We start from the raw sequence: 18877 nt of genomic DNA, 5'->3' as shown, positions 1-18877 counted from the left end.
TGCACAGTCCAAGGATAAATGATTTGAGTAAAAGAAGTTTTGGAGGAACCAGTGCTTAGTGTTAGAAGTTTTGCAAACCAATAAATCACCAGTTTTGTGGAAATAAAATCCCAACCAACCTAAGAAAGGAAGAAAGAAACAAAACACAAAACTCCCCCAACAAAACCCCTCCATCTGAATACATTCAAAACCCATTTGCTTCTGACTAAAAGATATTTTTTATTGGCTGAGGTTAAAGCAAAGTGGAGCAAATATATATCTATTTCCCTACTCATTTTAACAGCACAGTGGTGATTTTTGCATTATTCTACAGTGCAATCTCTTATAAGATAAGGCACTCCCTCCTATATCTAAAGACAATCAACAGAATCAGAATTTTCATTTCACAAAAAAATGGCCATTGTCCTCTGTTATTTTACAGCTGTCATCCAGCACCTAGGAGCTAACTAAATTTTTTCTTCTGATGGGAGGTTTTTCTTTTAAAGCCAAGTATTGAGTGACAATTGTAAACTAGCATAATAGAGATAAGATTTCACAGTTCATTTTTGCATCGTTTATTTTAAGGACACTTACATAAACAATTACCAGCTTCTAAAAAGCTAAAGTAAAATGAGCTATTTAGTGAACTATTTAAATCCAATTTTTGAGTAGGACAACACTTCCACTAAGCCTCTGAGTCTGAAAAAATAAAACCAGGAAACAAATTCTTTGTATTATAGCCTGAGCAATGCAAGAAATAGAGAGATCTCAATTTTGTTCTAACTACTGATTATTGTCATTAAAGCAGATGTTCTTCACAACCTTGACCAAACAACTCTGTTCTGTAGTCAGAAACAATCACAGACTCACTAATGATTGTGCGTGCTCTTACTTTTATGACCATGGACTTACAAACACGTCTTCAGTAGAAATTCAGTTTGCATACACAAATCTGTTTATTTGCTCTATAACCTTTTTTTTTTTTTTTTTTTCCCTGTTTGCACATCAGCTTTGGAATACCATCTTCACAACTGGAATTTGAAAAGAACCAAATCTATCAGAATTCTAAATGATCTAAGATGAACTTGCTGATGGCAGCAGATGAACAATAATGCCTACCGATATCAGCTGACAGGACACTAATTACCAGTTACAGGAGATGATTGCTTGGTGAGAGATCTATTTAGTGAGCTACGATTTTGAAAAATTATAAAACAGGCCTGATCTGTGAAAAGATATGCAGTATGAAAATACAGCATACGTTCTCAAGATGATTATCATGACAGAGATCTGTCTAATTAGGAAGGAACTATTTTAATGCTAAAATATGAAAGAGCCCAGCTGGGAGAGGAATTTAGAGGAAGACACAGAAACATGACTGTTAAGCTGACAGCAAGTGCAGTCTAAGCATGTTCCAATGACAGCTTCTAAAAAAAAAATTCATCTCAGCATTTAATCAATAGTGGTTTCAGAACAAGCACAGCTTTACAGATAATCTAGCTAGTCATATTAGTGGGAGGGGCTCCATAAAAATATGCCAATAAAATATGCCTTTGCAGAGCAACATACCATTTTCCTTTGGTCAACTGAGCTAGACAATTATTCAGTCGATGAGCAACATGAAAAATACCACTGTGAGGACAAATGGGAGTCCCACTCTATTAGAAATCACACTTTAGTTCCTGGCACTGCCAGTCAGGTTGGAAACTCTAATCATTGTGACAGCAAGTTTCAAACCATCCTGGGCAAGAGATTTACCTTTGGAGTAGCCACCTTTCTGCAAGCTCCTACAATAATTAAATGATTTATGTGTAAATCAGTGGATAACATGGTGAAATAGGCATCTGCTGGCAGGCAAACCTAGACGCAACCACACAATGCATTCACTGAGTAACTTTGAACTTGTTGGGTCTGCAAGGAGCAGCTTTCTTACATATTGAAAAGGGTTTCAGAGGATTTCTGCTGAAGGTTCTCTTGGACACAGTGCTACCTAACAGAAAATCAAATGTGCTTCCATTACTACCACAAGCTACTGAAATGCATGTTGTCTAATACATCCGTGGCCAAAAAAAGGATAATAATAATGTCATTTGGAGAATAGTAAAGCAAAGCTGTATATTGAGTGTTCACTGAAAACTAAAAAACCCCACAACCTCCCTTCATGAATGTATCTGTGAAATCCAACTGCAGCATGGCAAAAATTCTCATGACAGTTGGGGTGGGCACAAGCTACGACTGTTAGAACATCCAGAACTGTAGGGATTCTTCAAGGGATCATCTGAGTCTGGAGCACAAAAAGTTGCTCTAAATAGTTAAGGAAAAAGTCATCAAAGCTTCAGAGGAACATAAGGACAAAACAATAAAGGGAGGAAGGGGAAGCAACAAAGAAAATCAGAAAGCAAGTTCAAATTGCAAAAGGCAGAGATTAAGAGGCACTGCGGGAAATGGAATGATCACTCTGTGTAAGTGCACACAAAACCAAAACACCCTCAAGACACATTTTCCAGCTTGTACATGACAATTTGTAGAAGATGGGGAATCCAAATCAGAATTTTTACAAAATCTTTCCAGTTGTGACCAACACTGAAAGCCCCAATTCAGCAGTTATTATAACAGGACAGGCAAATGGATTGAGATACACACACACTTAAGTACTCTGCTGAATGAGGGCTGGAAAAATATGGGGAAGGAATGCAAAATGTGGACTTGTTCTCTCCTGTTCGCATTACAGATATGCCACAATAAGAACATGAAGAGGAAAAGTAAATGCCATGAATGGGCATTGTTGTCCACACACTATCCTGTCAGATTCGTGTTATTACCATACATCTTAGTTTATGAAGAATTCAGAGAATTAATTCTGATATGCCGAAGTTATGTCCTCCTGTTAATTTGAAGGTCTAGTTTTGATGCTGACAGCTGTAGGAGATACCCCTGGAGACAGCTAGCAGAGGGCTTGAAGGGGGAAAGGAAAGTCGTCACTCAGGCATAGGCCCCATCTCAACCTTTGATCTGTCACACTGATCTCAAGAGAATAACTGAGGGAGGCAAGGGAGTGGAGAGGATACAATGAGAAGAAGACACTAGGAAAAAGTTCAGAGAGATGATTCTGCAGAATCCTTGAAGCTTTCACTAGAAATATACATTAAGGAACTTAAATTTCTTTACTCATTCCTAAACTGAGTAGCCCACTGCTTCTCAGCAATGACTGCCTCATTTCAAATGAATAGCCTGAATTCACAGGGCAACAAGCAAAAAATCCCCTACCACTGAATGCGATTGCCCAGCTTTGGTAATGAGGAAGCAATCAGGGGATTTTTTTTTTTTTTCTCCAAGGCAATTAGTGTATAGATATCAGCCATTTATAAGAATTCCAGCGTGAATATGATCACTTTGAATTTTTTGAGCCAGAAGATAGACTGAAGCTACTGAAAACTATCATTCTTCCTCCTCCATATGGGAAACTGAAAATTGTTCTGCCATCCTTGGCATAACCAATCAAGTCCAACATTCAAATAGGAACATTTTTCCAAATTCTTAAATTACAAGGAACTAGGAATAAAGGGTAATTTTCCATAATGGTAATTTTTTGTATGTTCCATCTTCAAGAAAAAGAAATACAATATTTTCCTCCCTGGGCCAATGTGCTGACTGACAACAGGGTTGTTTCATTGAAACTGCTAGGCAACCTACAAATAAACCTTTATATCACATACATTTGCAGACCTGTATTGAAATTGCATCACTGAGGTTGTAGCCTTGCAATGAGCTTAAAACCACCAAAATCAAAGCACTTGTGCAATCTTTGCACAATCCACAGCACAAAGAAGTCTTCAAATACATTGTTACATACTGTTTTTCCACAGGATGTTTATTTCATGCTGTACAAAGAATCATCAGTGTTCACCACTGAGGAACATATTTAACACTGTTTTTTTTCCTTTTAGTTCCTCATATCACCTCATGGGTTTTTATTAATTTAAACCTTGTTCATATACATTAATTTCCTAAGAATGGCTACTACTCCTGCTCCAGTGTTTCACTTGTACCAACAAACTGATTTTCACAATTCATGGCAAGTGAGAAGACAGTGCTCTTACATTGGAGAGTGGAGACTGAGAATAAGGAAATTAAGCTTAAGAGGTTTTGCTAAAATGCTCCAATTGAGCTGATTTTTTATAAAGGCTTCCACAACTCAGAGCACACTATGTTTTATAAGAGCAGCTCACATCAACTTCAGTTCAATATGTAGGTGCTTAGCATTTCTGCCAGGCAGAACCCTATTCTCAAATCTCAAAACCTGGAGAATGGGGAATGCAATTAATGATCATCTGCAAGAAGCAGAGTTTGCTTGAACTGAGTAGCATCATGTAAGAAAGTTCAAGCATTTAATCACAAACACATACATTTCAGTGAATTACAGGCAAAAGCAGAATTAGACCTTACAGGAAAGAAAATACTAAATGCTCGTTTTCAGTAATATTTTAAAATAAATCTTTTTGTTCCTTTTTTTTTTCTGTAGACACACCTTTCAAATAGGTTTTGCTGCAGCTAAGTCAAAGCATACTGTGTTTAGAAAGTACTGCTCAGGGAAAGTTTACCTGAAGCCAGAAAATGCTAAAGAGATAAGACACTAGAATAACAAGAGGAACTGTAAAAGGGTATAGAAATAATCCCTGACCATGCTCGGTCATGTTAACCAAACTAAAAAACAAGTATTAGCTACTTTAAAAACCAAGCCTGTGTTCAGGCTATTTCCAGAGTCATGGAAGTTACTGGACAGAATTCTTCAGAAGTCTAGGACGCCTCCAATCTTAGCTCAGGCTTGCAGCTAACTAAGGGTTTGCAGCAAACAACAGCTGATTAGATTCCACTTAGACAGGGGAAGAAATCCTTCTCATAGTATGAAGAGGGAGACTTACATAGATTACTTATGAGGCCATTGAGTCTCCATCATTGAAAGCTTTAGGAACTGGTAAGACAAATTTGTCACTAAGGACACCAATGTAATTGATTTTGTCATGGAACAAAGTGGTGGATTAGGTTCTTAAAGTTCCTTCTGGTCCTAAAGTCTCATAACATTACATTTGCTTAGGGAGCTTGAAAACCATAAATATATTTAAGGAGTTAATAACTTCATTCATTTAATTCTGACTTTGGTGTACAATGAGAAGGTTATATATGAAATTACTGGTTAAGACCACAGGTCCATCATCTAGCACAGTGCTCTATCTCCCACAGTAGCCATGGGAGTGGACACTCAGGAAAAAACAGAACAGTGCAAGGAGTCCCAGCCTTCAATCATTTTCAAGTCAGATTATGTGATTTATCTAGTAGTGGACTCTACAGCATCTCTTCCAAAGTTTTTTCCAGTCTCTCCTTGCCTCTTTACAAATTCCTTGACCCAGAAAGTCATTTGAGGAGTACTACCAAAGGTCCACATAGGCTGTCTGAAGAACTAGTTCCTCTGGTTTGTTTTGAATGAAGATCTTACTATCTTCCAATATCCTTCATGCTTGTATTAGAAGAGCCAGGAAAAAGTCAATCCCACTCTACTTTTCTCCAGACTTCTCAGTTCTGCAAAGCCCTCCTTACCTTCCCACTCTGCCATGTGTTTTTCCAAATAAGATTCTTGGATATTCAATAGATGGGTTCCTTGCATGTTGTAATGGCAATCACAATGTACCTCTGACCATCCTTGGTTATCTCTGAAGAATTTCAGTTCTGGAGTATCCCGTCCTAGAGAAAGGGACCAGAACCCTGGATTTTTACAGTAGCATATGGACTTAAACAGACTTGAACAAAACAAACCTTTCTGGTCTGTTCTCTATTTGCTTCTTAATCATTCCTAACTTTTTTTTTCCCCCTTGAATTACTACTGCTAGAGTGATATTTTCATGGAACTGTCTATCATAATGCAAAGGTCTTGTTCCTGAAGACCTTTGGCTCAGCTTAGAAATTACCCAAGATGTGAAGATAGGATTGTTCTTCCCCAAATGTACCACTCTACAATTATCTATACTGAATTGCAAGTTGTTTTTTCTACCATTAATCTTTCTGTAGGCTATGCAATCTTCCTCATCCTAACTGCCTTGCATAACCTCCTATAGCCAGCAAAGCCTTGTCACCTAGCTGATAACCTCCCTTCTTCAGGACATTTAAGAATATACGGAATAGTATGGAATTCTGCCTGTGTTCTCCTTCCTGTGCAAGAACTGACCATTTTCTTCCATCCAATGATGGTCTATCCTATGTTCCCATCTTTTAAATCATATTCTCATTCATTTCAGCATCTTCCTTCTTTTGCCAGTGACTGTTGTTCTGTGTTGCTTGATTTTCCTAAAACACCTTAATTAAAAAGTTCTGTCAGATGCCTTTCAAAAACCTGAGCTGACTGTATCAGTCAGATGATCTTCATTTATATATCTCTGACTCCTTCAGAAGAACTCTGAGAGCTTTATTAACTCTCACTGTTAAGATAATATTTATTCAGGTAGATACTAATTCTCTCTCTTACAATGTCTAGTTGTTCACTTGGAAACAGATGTCAGTTTTAAGTTGCTGGATACCCTTGAACCTTTCTTAATGATGGACATCACATTTGACACCTGATTTTCATGTACAGAGGAATAGTGAAGAGACATGTCACATACTGCTTTTAGTAGAAATTTCATCCCTGAGTTTTCTTAGAATTCATGGGTAAATCCTTCAGATCCTGGAGATTCATCTGCATCCACCTGCCTTTTGTACCATAACCCCTTCCAGGTATTTCAGTTTTAGAGACAGTCTCTGCCAAGTTCCCTGAACACCCCAAAAGGACTCTGGAAGGATAATTTCTCTGATTTCTCCATGTTGGGTTTGTGTGGCCAGGTTCTGGTAGAAGGGGAGGGCTGCAAGGGTGGCTTCTGTGACAAGTTGCCAGAAACTTCTCCTATGTCTGATGGAGTCAATGCCAACCAGCTTCAAGATGGACCCACCACTGGCCAAGGCTGAGCTCATCAGTGATGGTGGTAATGCCTATGGGGTCATGTATTTAGGAAGGGGAAACCACAAACCCTGCACAAGTGCAGCCACAGAGAGGAGCGAAAATATTTGAGAGAAACAACTCTGCAGACACCAAGGGCAGTGCAGAAGGACAGGGAGGAGTTTTTGCCCACGACGGTAATGGGTGAGTGATCACTCCCTGTCCTTACCTCATGAGCCTTTTGTTATATTTTCTCTCCCCTGTCCAGATGAGGGCTGTGATAGAGCAGCCTTGGTAGGCACCTGGCATCCTGTCAGGGTCATCAAACCCATCTTCCACAGTGAACAAAGGATATAAATTGTTCAGCTTCTCTCCAGTGACTTTTCCCTCCCTGAGAGTTCAGTTTATACTCTTGTTCTTTTCAGACTCACTGACAATTTTTTCCTTCCTGATAGATTGAAAAAAGAATATTGACCAATTTTTGATTCTCAGTAGTTAGGTCTCAGACTAGTAATAATTATAAGAGTATATATATATCAGTGTTTATGATACTTTGGTTTGGTTTTGTTTTGTTTTTTTCATTTGCATATGTCTTTAGCTTTTGGAAGAACACCTTCTTTACTTCTTTATTTTTATTTGCTGTTTGGCCATGACTGCTTATTTGTACTTCAGGCGTGTTCAGTAAATAGTGTGCATTGGCACTCTGCTGCGTATTGGGTCTCCTTCTGTAGTCTTCATCTTGCCTTTATGGATTTAATTGTCTTGTGTGGAGTTCTTTATCTGTTCTTGGTAAACGTCCTCATTTTCACGTAGTTCCCCATGGTGAAATGAACACAACAGTAGTGGGCATTTAGACCTCTATTGTTACCCAAAGATATGGAATCCAAGGGTGTTAGGTCATTCTTAAAGAGCAATCTTAATGTTAGGCAAGATATATATGTATATATGCATATATATGCTTAAGTATGTGTGTATGTATTCATTATACATAATTGTGCAAATTATATATACAGGGCAGTAGTGGCTGGTAAAATGACAAACAACTGCAAAATGACTTCTGGTTTTCCTGGATGTAACCAGACATAATTGAGGGTTCATTTGTATCTGTTCTGATTCCTGAGTTTGCCTGAAATATACACAGACAATAATTAGCATTTATTAGCATGTGGTTCTCAGACCTTTCTGAGTGTCATCATTCCTCTTTGCAGAGCATTTATGAGCCACAGAAAAGAGAAGTGGCAAAAGACAGTACCTGTGATACTTCATTTCACTCTGCTACCTATATTGGTATCTCCTTTATTTATTAGGATCCCAAACTTTGTAAAACTACTGGGGGCATTGCTTTCTAATTGCTGTTATAATTACAGTTGATTTGATGTAGTTAACATGCCCAGGTGAGGTTTTTACACCCTTATTTCCAGTCCCTCTTCCACCTGTTTATAACAAATGTTTGTGTTGTATCAATGTAACATAGAATGATTTTCATGCAACAGATATTTCAAGGTGACAAGGCATTCTGCTTGAATAAGGTGATACAGACACAACATGGGCCCTTGAGCTCATTGATGCTCCCATGACTCATGTGGAACGTGTTCTAGAGAAATGCAGCACTACCTACCAAAACCACTAAAGCACTATCTTTGCAGAAGCACATAGTCCATAAACAATACCCCATAAAACAAGAAATAAATAAGAGCATTTTTAACTTTTCCAGGGTATAGCATCAATACCTATATGTATCATTTGCTCTTTGCTTAATGCTTGTCCTGTGAGATGTACAGTCATTCATTTTCCACTTCACCTGTCTGACTCCCATTTCTCCTATTAATCTAAGTTACTCATCCAGCTTTTTAGCAATATTTTGATACCCAGGCAAGTTCTGTGTCACATATCATCTCAAGCTGGAATATTCAGCAGCTACTCCCTTAACCCCATTTTACCAGTTTTGTCCCAAGGGCAGCTATGCACACTGCCAGCTGAGAAAAAAGAAAATCTTTCTTTGGTGGGGTTTCCTTGGTATTTAATGGCATACTACTTCAATTTCTATGTCAGTGTCACACCATTGGGTGGATGTACAGATTAGGGAGCTTCATGTGCATAAGTGCACCTCATCATCCACCAAAACAAACCAAGTTGCATATTGTACTTATGAAAGCATCTAACTTTGTGCAGTTAGGAAAAAAAAAAAAACAAAAAAAACAAGAGACCTCAAGACTGTAGAATATCATTCCATAAAGTGCAAAGAGACTGAATTGGCAGAGTTAATTATTACTCAGCTGTCAATGTCATTTTGTTAAGAAATGAAGAGTCCAGTAGAATGCATACTAAGTCTATAGCCCTATATTTTGCAAATCATCATTTTATAGCAGTGACACTAACAAGCCAAAAACTGGAGACAAGGTTTCTCCATTTTTCTCTCTTATGACTCACAGAGCTGTCACCTCTCCTACATTGCCTGGTACAGTAATTACATTGGAATTTCACCTCCAAGACATAGTAACAGTAGAAGTTTGGTACTCTACCAATATTTAAAATTCCCTCACAGTCCTTGCTAATGTACTGATTCTTTGCTGTGCTGAATCAGCACAGAACTGAAAGCCAATCTCTCCTCTTAATCACTGACAGAAAGCAGTGCCTTCACAAGGGCAGAGTCAACAAAAAACAGGATTAGAGTAGACTGAGAGTAGCTGTATCAACTCCTATAGCATTATTTTTAAATTATCTAAAATCAATAACCTTTCATTTCTGGAGCATGAGGTTCAATTCTGCATTTAGCCATGCATGAAAATGAGTTCAGCAATCTTGGGTTAGCCTCCACAGAATTGTTCACATGATTTCCCATGACTGGCAGATTTTGCTGTAGAGAAAGAACGAAAATGAATCAGAAAATAAAAGTGAGGTTTTGTCAGGTTAAAAAATCAGACATCAATAAATCAGAATGTCAGAATCACAAAACAGTAAATTCAGATCTGAAGTTTTGGACCTTCATTCAACCCTTGAATGGAGAGAATGAAGAGTGAATAGAAGGCAGGATCAACTGTAAGCACAGTGTAGCAGCCACCACAGCATCAATGGAGCAGTCATGGAAATGGCTGTGACATGGGAAGTTTGCACACCCATGGACTGCTGCTGAACTCTACTTCTGCACCAGAAGAGCTCTCAGGACTGCCACCGAGTATAGCAGGCAGTTCTGGATCTCAAACATGCCCTGCAGTTTGCCAAGGCCAGCAGCCCTGCCCCACCTGTTGCAACGAATTCCAGGGTGCTACTTGGAATAAAAAAGTAATCAGTCTGTTCCCATGACAGTGAGGAAGACTGCAAGTCCTTTTTCATGAGGGAGCTCGACCTGAACAATAAAAAATACAAATGAAAACCTAAAAATACACATGAAAGAGAAAAAATTAGAAAAGGATGAAAATAAGCATGAGAGAAAAGTGAACGGCAACCCCTCTTCTGTCAATCCTGTTCTCAGTTGCTTTGGGTGCCTAACAGGAACCTCCCATACAAATTTAACCCAGGTGACACTCATTGAACTACCTCAGTAAGGGCAATGGAGAATCTTTTGACTCTGTACATACAAATGCTTTGTGATTAGTTTTTCTCCTTATGTATAATTCTTATTTTCTTCGACAAATACTATACTTTGTATAGCTAGAATTCTTTGAAAGTAACCACACAATGATGCACTGTCATTTCAAGGTTTAAATGGGACTGACAAGGTGGTATCTTTCAGCTGGTGACACAAATCAAGACACATGCCTGATGCAGATGGTTTTCATACACACTTTCAATAAGGAACTGCATCCTTACATTTGTTTAAACAACATCTGCCTTAAAAGAATGTGGATTCTTGGAACTTGGAACCCTGTGCATTACCATGGTGTAAATACTGTAAAACTCACCTGTACTTTTCAGTCACTGCTTTGTCTAAAAATTAAGAGCCAAAGTGAAAAAAAGAGATCTATTGGCTTAATAGAAATATAAGCTGCAACTATTTCTGTATAATTTAACTGGATTACTTTAATAAAAAGAGTAAAAGACACTCAGAAAGGGATGTCCAAAGCACCCATCACCTCTTCAGATTGTATTTAACACTCTCAGTCATCCTGTTATGTGGGGAATCCTCCAAATAAAACTCTAGAAAATCTAGAGCAAGGAAACTGCTGCTGTTTTCATCCAAACACTTGGATAGAACTGAAAAAAATCCAAACGGGAAAACCTGTCAGTTTCACAGCATAAACCTGTTGTTTACCAGATTTACAGTACAACAACCTTCCTCCTTGCACAATCTCTTATCATTTTTCACTTGTAGAAAATTTTTACTTACTGTTTTTCTTCGTCTTGGGTGTGTCCAAGACTTTAGTGTCAAGCTGGTGTTAGCGTATTTTTTCCCCTCTGGATTCTTGGACAATGTGGTCTTCTCTTGGGAAGAGACAGTGTCACTACCACCAGGAAGGAAATGCCCTGTCACGCTCCTATGTTGTAAAATAAAGACAGTCTTTCAGTTCACCTCTCACTTTCTCAATACCACTTCAGGAAATATAATTTTACAAAAAAAAGAAAAATTAAACAAAGAAGAATAGCAGCAAATCTATTTTAACCATCCTTCCACTAAATACACAGGGTACATTAGAACCTAACCCACAATAGTCTTATTTAAAAATGGGTGGCTGAAAGGTGCTGCAGGATTTATAAGAAGAAACACATTGTCTTGGAGGCTGATGCTAAATAACTCATTGCCTGAGTTATTGCTCTTCAGTCAAAATATACACAAAGAAACTACCTAAGTCATTCAGACAGCAACCACCATGGAATTAGGCCGGCCTCTCATCTCAGTGATGAAACAGCCAAATTCTCTGACAGTGGTGAGTTATTCCTTTTATCACTGGCAGAACTGCCTAAAGAATCATCAAGGCTACAGGTGTGGAAAACACGAGGCCTCTGCAAATTTAAGTGATAAAAATACCAAGTGTTTTACTTTATTTTAATCTTTAGCATTTATGTTTGAAAAAAAAAAAAGAACAATGCTATCTATAGTTAGGCAACAGTGGGATTAATTTAAACTCAGTATCTAATTCCTGTGAGGAAGCTTTCTTCCAGACCATGACCCCAGTCTCTCTCATAACTAAAGACATATCTTTCAGCCCTGACAAAGCCAGTATAAAGTACTGGGTGTTTTATTACAAGTTATACGTCGGTCACTTTGGAAGTGATTTTCTTTCTCTAGTAATGAATTAGTGGAGGAAGGTGGTAATTTTTTTTTGTTGCATTTTAATATTGCTAGAGAGGTCACATACTGTAAGTGAGAGAAGAGGTGTTTAGAAATATTTCTCTACCTGACCTGATTGCATTTAAAAATCCTAAAGAAGTGAAGGTATATTCAATCTCCTGTGTAATTTTAAATATTTGTGATAAAAACCTAGATGATCTCAAGAAAAGCAAGTTTTGTGGGCCTGATTTCAATTTGAGCAGAGCTTCAGTTAATAATGTGGCACACATAAACCTTCTTTTAAAAGTTCATAATATTACACTGAAGACAAAATTGCTAAAGAACTTTGTTAATTTTTCTCCCTATTACATCAGTGTTACAGACTTCCGGCAGATGTCTTTAACAGACATTGTCAATAAAAGAAGTATTGTATAAAATAAAGTCAGACCATTTAATTAGTATTACCTTCTCCCACCATTAAGAGCAGAACTTCTCTTGTATCGTCAAATTATTTCATTAATGCCTAATGCAAAGAAACAATAACTCATCCCCCTACAAACCCTATAAACTTCTGTCAGCATCCATATTGTTTCTATATTTAAAAAACTGAGACTGCTTCCATTTACTCCCTATTTGTACAGGTTTAAAAGTTGCTCTTAAGAACGTGTTCTACTAGAAATTTTAGTCCACGAGCATCTTAATTTTAAGCTGGGAAAAAAAATCTATCTGCTTTTTAAGCTCTTGGGTGCCAAAGAGGTTTTGTAGTGTCAGGTGTTTTTCTGAGCAATGTATCAGCTAATAAATGTACCTTTGGGTGTTTAACTGGGAAATGTTATTAAATATAATAATTTTTTCAAGGCAAAAGTCCCACCAAAGGTGATGTCTCTGGGTCAAACAGCCTATAATACTACATGCCTGAGATAAGTACCTAATTATGCTCCTGCCATAAAATAAGCTGTGTTGCTCTGATGTGAAGGTGCAGTTCTCGGTCTCCAACAACTAGGCTATTTATTCACCTAAGTAAACACAGGTTTATGAGCTACAGATCCCTATTTCCCTCCCACCTGTGCAGGTAACCCCATGATATATAAAGTGCAAGAGTTTTCCTAGGTCTTGACCAAATCTTGTTTTTATGTTGGTATCAGCCTTTTCCCTCTACAGCCTGATTTCCACAGAAACCTAATGCCTAGTAAGATGGGAATAGCAACAAGTTCTTGGTTTGGGTAAGTAGGAGCCCAGATCTAGGAAAACCTTAAGAAACATCTGGAGACACAATGGGCTTTGGAGTTGGGAAAGCTGCGAAGTTATTTTTTTAAAATATGTAAAAAATATGTATATTCAGACTGGGTAAATAAAGTAGACTTTGGTCCATTAGACCAAAATCTTTCTTGTGTACTTGTGGTATGAAGTGAGAGAAAGAAAGAAGCAATGGCATAATAGTTAGGCACTAGTTTGGTCCCCATCACAGACCTCTAAATGCTCAACTCATTACTACATGTTTCTCAATCAGAAACCTTTAAAGCTTTCAAACAGGAAAGTTCACCTGAGAAGCCTGTCCAAAGCATCCCAGTTTTAAAATCCTCTACTATACTCTGGTAGTAAAGCAGCCATAACAACCTAGAGTTATGCCCCAGACTCAAGCTTAGCTGTACTTGCCTGGAAATGTGTAGGATCCACACTCAGAACAGACTTTGCTTGAAAGAAGTGCTGATATGATTAGGCAACCCATAATTAATCAACACCTTGTGACGTAAGCTAACTCACCTGGATGGCCTCAAGAAGTTTTTCACATCTGAGAAACAGAGTAAAAGAAAATATCTCAAACATACGCATGTCACAGTTCTGCTGTACTGATATAAATATAATCTTGCACAGCAGGTAGCCTTGCCCACCTTTTCTCTATGCACTTTGGCTGCTTCATCTGTTAAAAACATAAATCACAGTTGCCTGGAGAGGCCAACATTTAGAAGGATGCCACCAGGGAGCTGGTGAATGACTCTAACATCTGAGAATAACTCTGAGTAAGCTGCTGCTTTTCTGTCATGAGTGGGATAATATTTTCCCCCTCTAGGTACACACATTTCATAGGAATATATTGTGTTGCTATTTAGGATTCTCTGGCCACTTCCATTACAAACGTTCTGACCCTCATAACCAGAGTTTCTGTTACAATGTCCACTGCCAGACAAAACTTGCCTCATTCTGGGTTTCATTGCAAAACCAGCACTATGAGCCACCTTCACTGAAACTTTTGCAATTCTTTTGGCAAACTTGAGGTGATGTAAAAACAATAGATAGCTTAAGGTCTACTATCAGCAAAAAAATCTCAAATACAAATTGATTAGGCTGTTTAAAAATCAAAAAATGACAAATACTCTGTATTCAAAGAAGAATCAGCATTGAGTGGAAGGTTGAATCCAATGATAGAAAGCAAAGCAAATGATTGTGTGAATCCCAGTGAGAACCAAAATAGCAGCATTTTGCACTGCTCTATTTATAACTCCATAATTTTAAATGGTAAGATCAAAAATAGTCATTGCAATATGTTAGCTCAATGTAATTTTTCCTTCCAAAAGAGATAAATTAGCCTAATTTTTTTTTTTTAGTAGAGCGTAGTAAAATAAATAACAAATATTTTTCCAGAGAGCCTTAGAGGGGGTTTTTGTTTCTGAAATTTTAATCCTTTGTGGCAAGAGTTCCTGGCATCTGAATGTGGTCTTTCCTTCATCTGATTTCATTTAGGATCTACATCTATCAAGGGACTTTCAGAAATATGTAATGATTTAACAAGGCAGCTAGTTTAAGTGGGGGATAATGAGGCTTTCTCCCTCCCCTTCGCTCCGTGCCACCGTTTTTTACTCTCTCCATCTCCATTGTCCATTAAAAGCAGCGAATCCGCAGCCAAGCATTGCGCGCTCCCCGCAGCCACCTTCCTCTGAAGTTGCAGGGTGGAATTACAGCCAGCTGCCAAGGGCTGCTGAGAGCAGGCAAGCAGCACCTCCCTGCCCACAACCAAGGCCAGCTGTGGGAGCCCTCAGGATTCAGAAACCCACGGGCTTTGCTACATGGACACCCACAAGGACGTTCCCACTCTCTGGTGGTAGATGTTAAAGAGTGAGCAACATTCCAACTTAGCCTTCAGAGATATTACAAGGACTGGGCATTTCAGCCTCCCTCTCCCTTTTCTCCTTCCCCTAAATCCATCTGTTTAAAGGGAAGAAAGCCTTCCCTAGATCCAGCTGCTTCCCTCCCTGGCTACCAGCTGGCATGGCGCATCCCCTAGCGCTGTGCCGGGGACTTGTGCATCCCACAGGGACAGACACTGGAGATTAAGGCCCTGTTCAAATGGTATGTGCTGGCTCCTGTGAACTTCACCGGCACTGAAGGATTTTTATTTTCTAAAAAGCAAAAGCCTAGCTGTCAGTCATCAAAATTCATGATAAACCTAAATGGTGTCCTGGTGTCCTGAGGCGTGTGAGCCTCAGGGACAAAAGCAAAGTGGTGAAATAGCAGGGGAGGCTATGTAGGCACAGACAAACACCTGGACTGGCTACTTCTTTGTTCTGCCTTTTCAATTCAATTTCTGATAACCTCTGAAACTTAATTCCTTATTAGTATTCCTGAAGATGAATGCAAATTTCCATTTGTCCACCTTCAAGGATGGGTCTCAAAATTCTAATCTTGACCTGTTGGAAGGAGCAAGCTCATCTGACTTCTGCATTTTAAGCAATTTGTGATTCCCAGGGACTTAGCTATAGGATTTGCTAAAGGAAATTTCTTAGACTTCTAACTATGAACACACTTAAATGAACAAAAATGTTTAGACTCTCATACACCTTATGATGTTATTTACAAAGCAGTAACAATAGAGTGTGCAAACTCAGATGCTGTCATGTAATTACCACTGTTAGTGCCAGGTATGTCCTTTTCCAAATGAATCACAGAATAGTTGAGGTCAGGGGATACTTCTAGAGATTGTCTGCTCCAAGTCCCCTGCTCCAAGCCACCAGCTCAAAGGTGTGCTGAGTTTTGTGACAGTTTTTTGTGATAGTTTTGGACTATCACCAAAGATGGAGACTCCACAACCTTTCTGGGTAACCCGTACCACTGCTTGGTAATTAGAAACAATCTGTTATTTACATTTGTACATCTTTGAAAAATAATAACTATAATGACAGCATTTTTACAATTTTCCTTCAGAAAAAAACCTGCAATTTCAGGCATGTTAACCATGAAAAAGTCACTCTTATGAAAGTTACTCTCAAGAAAATGAACTTAAGGTGGAAGTGCAACAAATAGTGCAAAAATCCTTATTAGCCTGCAGACCAAAGTAGAAGTGGTATAAGATTGTAAAGACACAGGCTAGTCATGGATAGCCGTTCTGATTAAAGGACAAAGCATTAGGAAAGAACAAGCATGTTAGAGATGTGAATTCTAAAGAGTGTCAGGAATTACTTAGAATCCTTCAAGGTAATAAATCTTCAGCAAAAGGAATATACTTAAGGAAGGAGAAATTTAGGTCAAATTGCAGGAAAAGATTCCTAATGGTAAAGTACAGAAAGTTGTGCAGTATTTTCCTGAAGGAAGAGGCATGGCATATCCCTGAGGACTTTTAAAACTACACTGGAAAAAGCACTGAAGTGGTTGGTACACAATAATCCTACACCAGGAAGGAGAAATGCTAGATGACATAACTGGGCTTTTCCATCTCTACTTTCTGTGATTCAGTGGTAATTCCACTGGCCAGTTCCAGTTTCAAATACAAAAATCCAACATCAACTGTTTGCACCCTATGTTAAAAGCAAATCTTATAGAAGAACTTATCCCTTCACTCAGCACAGAATGCAGTGCTCTTCAGAAATCAAAACAGATCCCATGTTTTAACTTAGTTTTATTTGACTATGCCTACATTATGATGAAAAAAATGAAAACTGTGACCACTCGTGTTTGTACATACAGAAGGGTTCAGATGTGTTCAACCTGGGTACTCACACTGAAATTTCCAAATTTTGAATGGAAATTATAGAGATATTGTTTAATTGAGGTGGATTCTATAGGTAGTTTTAATGTTGCTCAGCATGAGGAAGAGGGATAGATCTGAAATTATGTGAACTTTCAAAGGCTGGCTTGCACCTTTCTTAATTCCTTTTTTTTTTTTCAAGTTGTTGCTAAAGGAATAAAGGGGGGGGGGGGGAAGCCAGTGTATTTTACACAGAGTAGTCTGAAAATCTTACTCTTTTCACTTAAAATAACTACTGTATGGTCTTGATCTCATGTTTAGAAAGAGATGCAGCTATCTGCATTCCAGAATCCAGAAAGGCCCATGCTGTTCTTGGAAAGCCCTTGTTCTATCCCAGTTAATCACAGGTGATTAGCAAAGACTGGGCCAGCACTCCTGCTAAACCTCATGGAATAGATGAATTATATCCACAGTACTAAAAGCGAGTAAGCATTGTAGGTCTGAATGATAAAAAATATGCAGAGTGCCTTGGCACTACTATTTCATTTTGTATGAGGAGTGTGCATTTGAAGAGATTTGTCCTGATAGTTTCATCCTGGCTTGTTCAATCCATGGAGCTATTTGAAGCTGGATTAATTTCAAATGAAGCTAAACTGGAAGATGTGTTTGAGCCATTACTAGACATTCAGTCCACTGCTCCAGACCAGAGCCAACACAAAGAGAAGTATCCTGAAAAGCACATAGCAAGGTCATCCAGCACCAGCAAGATCCACTGTACCGATCCACTCCCAGTGCATCCTACTGATGCCTAACACTCATACAGCCCTACTGCCTCTGACAGCCCCCTTCCCAAAACCAATGGTCTGACTAACAAGACTGTTAGGAAATTAATGGAGAACCTGAAGCAACACCGCAGATATTACAAGTCTGGCTCATCAGCGACTCCTTAATTCTGACCTCCTTCCTGAAGCTAGCCTTTTTGATTACTTGAGAGCTTCTACTAACTAAGTGAAGCGTGACTCTTTCGGTACAACACGCATATCACGGAGCAGGAGCATTGAAGTTCCAGACTTTCCACGCCCCGCACACCACTCAAAGCACGGAGGCTCCAGCCTTTTCAAGCTCCGCACAACACGCAAAGCACGGAGGCTCCAGCCTTTCCACGCTCCGATCTCCACTCAAAGCACGGAGGCTCCACTCTTTCCACGCCACGCACAACACGAAAAGCACGGAGGCTCCACCCTTTCCACGCTCCGATCCCCACTCAAAGCACGGAGGCTCCAGCCTTTCCACGCCCCGCACAACACGCAAAGCAGGGAGGCTCCACCCTTTCCACGCCCCGCACAACACGCAAAGCACGGAGGCTCCACCCTTTCCACGCTCCGATCTCCACTCAAAGCACGGAGGCTCCAGCCTTTCCACGCTCCGCACACCACTCAAAGCGCGGAGCCTCCACCCTTTCCACGCTCCGCACACCACTCAAAGCACGGAGGCTCCACCCTTTCCACGCTCCGCACAACACGAAAAGCACGGAGGCTCCACCCTTTCCACGCTCCGATCTTCACTCAAAGCACGGAGGCTCCAGCCTTTCCACGCTCCGCACACCACTCAAAGCGCCGAGGCTCCACCCTTTCCACGCTCCGCACAACACGCAAAGCACGGAGGCTCCACCCTTTCCACGCTCCGCACAACACGCAAAGCACGGAGGCTCCAGCCTTTCCACGCTCCGATCTCCACGAAAAGCACGGAGGCTCCACCCTTTCCA

At 39.4% G+C, this 18877-nt stretch overlaps 1 long non-coding RNA gene across 2 annotated transcripts; it reads right to left on the bottom strand.

Moving 5' to 3' along the window:
• Window positions 1–5097: 5097 nt before the first annotated feature.
• On the bottom strand, window positions 5098–18280 carry LOC137472707 (uncharacterized). Of its 2 annotated transcripts, XR_010998377.1 has the most exons (5): window positions 11271–18280; window positions 11017–11137; window positions 10186–10289; window positions 9680–9800; window positions 5098–7391 (listed from the first exon to the last, which is right to left on the bottom strand). It is a non-coding gene; the product is annotated as an uncharacterized lncRNA (long non-coding RNA). The 2 variants fall into 2 exon arrangements; XR_010998376.1 differs by lacking the exon at window positions 5098–7391 and having other exon boundaries at window positions 7398–9800.
• Window positions 18281–18877: the final 597 nt, after the last annotated feature.

The sequence above is a fragment of the Anomalospiza imberbis genome, chromosome 4 (genome assembly GCF_031753505.1).
Source record: "Anomalospiza imberbis isolate Cuckoo-Finch-1a 21T00152 chromosome 4, ASM3175350v1, whole genome shotgun sequence".
Lineage (NCBI taxonomy): Eukaryota > Metazoa > Chordata > Aves > Passeriformes > Viduidae > Anomalospiza > Anomalospiza imberbis.
Note: the sequence above shows the minus strand (reverse complement) of the source record. Positions and strands in the feature narration are given on the sequence as shown.